Below are 2,929 nucleotides of genomic sequence, written 5' to 3'. Positions count from 1 at the left end.
TAAAGGAAAATGCTTTCCACATTGCTTCCAGTGGGATATGGCTCTTCTTGTACTTTTTACTCTTCGTAATGTAGCAGTGATGGAAAATGCTAGTCTTTGAAGAGCACATGGAAGTTTCCAGCGACATGAATCCATTGTATCTGATTTTGGATTGTATTTTCTTTAACCCCCTTTTACGGCATAGAATTCTGGTGCCTTGCTCCCTGAATTTGTCTCCATGCTAACAAGTAGGCTTTCTTCACATTCTGGCTTACACGGGAACACAACTCTTCCACAAGTGGCCTTTAGTGCTCTTTATAATATGATTTCCTGTAATTTTTAAACTGTATGTGTAATTTATATTCTGGCTGTGTCCAATCTTTGAACAACTTTACTAGGTTGATTTCCATATATATATTATGCAAACAATTCTTACCTGATTTTTTATGTTCTATCTTAAATAAATACTGCACCACTTATTAATAAATAGACATTTCAATGACTGTGTGGCATAATGTTCTTTGCTTCATTAATGACACAGAGTGACAAGTAAGGACAGTTCTTTGTTTGGATTTTTTAAAAATATTTATTTATTTGGCCGTGCCAGGTCTTAGTTGTGGCACACAGGATCTTCGATCTTCCTTGCAGTATTCAGGTTATTTAGTTGCAGCATGAGAACTCTTAAGTGCAGCATGTAGGATCTAGTTCCTTGACCAGGGATCGAACCTGGGCCCCTTACATGGAGAGTGTAGCATCTTAGCCACTGGACCACCAGGGGAAGTCGCAAGGCAGTTCTCCTTTGGAGAAGTTTCACCTCCTAGACCATGTGGAAGGAAGAACATGCAGGTGACTCAGAGAGACTGTAAGTCAATGGAGGAGGGAAAATGAGTGAAGCTCATGTCAGATTGTCTCCCTATATTGTCAGTACAGCTGGAAGGGAGGATTTCTCTTGAGAGAGAGGGTGTTGGAGCAGGGAACTCTGGGAGCATTACTTAACCTTTTTCTGTCTTGGTTTGTCATCTGTAAAGTGAGGAGGAAAATGTGTGCCTTGAGGAGTCATTATCCTCCTGAAGAATCTAGCACTCAGCAAGTCTTCAGTGAGCAAAAGGTTTTGACTCTATCTTATACTTGCCTCCCTGGCTGCCTTAATTGGGTTTCCATAAGAATAGAGACAGGATATTGGGTGCAAGTAGTTTATTTGGAAAAAGTGGAGAGACTGGAACAGGGAGGGAGAATAGCCAGTAAAGAATGAACTGTTCCTATGTGAAATGTCCTGTTTCCTATGTGAAATGTCCCAAAGAATTGTTCCACCTGGAGACAGGCGTATGGGCATTCATCCACTGAGCCCTGTTCTTCCCTGGTGGAGGGTTGCCCCAGCAAGTTAAATTCCCTCTTCTGTCAGTTTCCTGGGCTACAGCTGAGCAAGCTCCCCAGGGCAAAATCTCAAAGGCAAAGGAGCAGAGACACAACCAGCGGAGGTGATGAGCTGTCTGAGTGCTGTGACTACAGGGCAGAAAACAGGCATGACAACATCAGCATGTGGTACATAAGTCTGCTTGAAAACCCTCCATACAAAAAAAAGAGAAAACCCCTCCATACACACAGGGAAGCAAAAACCCAGCCAGGTTGCCACAAATCACTCTAAGTCAGAGGACAATGTTGGCGAACACTGGGCAAGCTGGTCATGGTGGCCACGAACTTATTCATTATTAAAACAATGCCTGTAACTTCTAGGAAGCAGGGTATAAGTTCTGCTAGAAGGTCATCCTTCAGTTACAAGGTTCACATTTGTTATCATGAAGGCCTGAGACTGACCTTGCAGTTGAGAAGAACATCCAGTCTGCAAACATGTGTCTCTCCCACAGTGAAATATACCCACATCTGGTCTCAGGTGACTGTATGGCAGACAGAGAAAGAGCCTAAAAATTATATCCCTGAGAAAATCCCTTTCCATCTGCACAAATGGAGCAAAAGCCCATTCACAGCATTGCATCCTAGGTCCTCTGGGGAGCCAGTTATTGTTCCTAACAATGTGGGCTTCCAACAATGAGCTCAGGCAACCAGCTGACCTGGGACCCAGTGGCCTCCCCAAACTGAAGATGTGTAAGGGGTCTCCCCTGAGAAAAGACCAATTGTTCTCTTATCCTGCCTCCACATCAAGTATGAAATCATCCCCAGCAATTTATCTTCTGGTTCCGGGCAGGTTAGCCCCAGACCAGAGGATGGCAAGGGGAGTTAGCAGAGGGAAATAGAGATAAAATAGAAAAAGAGATCAGATCATGGACAGCCTCCTGGACCATTATAAGGACACTTGCTTTTACTCTGAAAGTAAAAGACAGGAAGTTAGTGCAGGGCTTTGAGTAGAGAGGTGACAAGATTTGATGGATGCTAAGTAGGGGTTCTCTAGCTGCTGTATTGAGAATACACTGAACGAGGCAGGGGCAGAGGCAAGAAGCTTAATCAAGAGCAATACTACTTTAGCAATAATCCAGGCGAGCGCCAAGAGTGGCTTGGACCAGAGTGACGGAGGTGGTAAGAAATATGCATTTTAAGTGTAGAAATGACGGGATTTGCTGATAGATTGAATGTAAGGTGTGGAAGAAGGAGAAGAAGCCAGGGAGATTATACAGATTTTATCTGAGTGCCTGGAAGAATGAAGGTATCATTAATTGAGATGGGAGTAGATTAGCGAAGGGGCTAGTTTTTGCATATGGCTTTTTGCACATTAAATCTGAGATGCATACGAGGCATCTAGTTATATGTTCTGTAGATAGTTGAGCATGTAGTTAAGGGGGTTTTTAGGGTTGAAGGTTATCAATCTATCTATGTATCAACTGGACAACTTTCATGTAACCTTTAAAACCATGAAACAAGGTACTATCTCCTTGTGAACAAGTATAGAGAAGAGCAGACACCTAAGGACTGTACCTATAACATCAAGAGGTCAGGG

Source organism: Giraffa tippelskirchi, chromosome 6, assembly GCF_054371585.1.
Source record: "Giraffa tippelskirchi isolate mGirTip1 chromosome 6, T2T-mGirTip1v1.2.pri, whole genome shotgun sequence".
Lineage (NCBI taxonomy): Eukaryota > Metazoa > Chordata > Mammalia > Artiodactyla > Giraffidae > Giraffa > Giraffa tippelskirchi.
The sequence above is the reverse complement of the archived record's forward strand: the minus strand, read 5'-3'. Positions refer to the sequence as shown.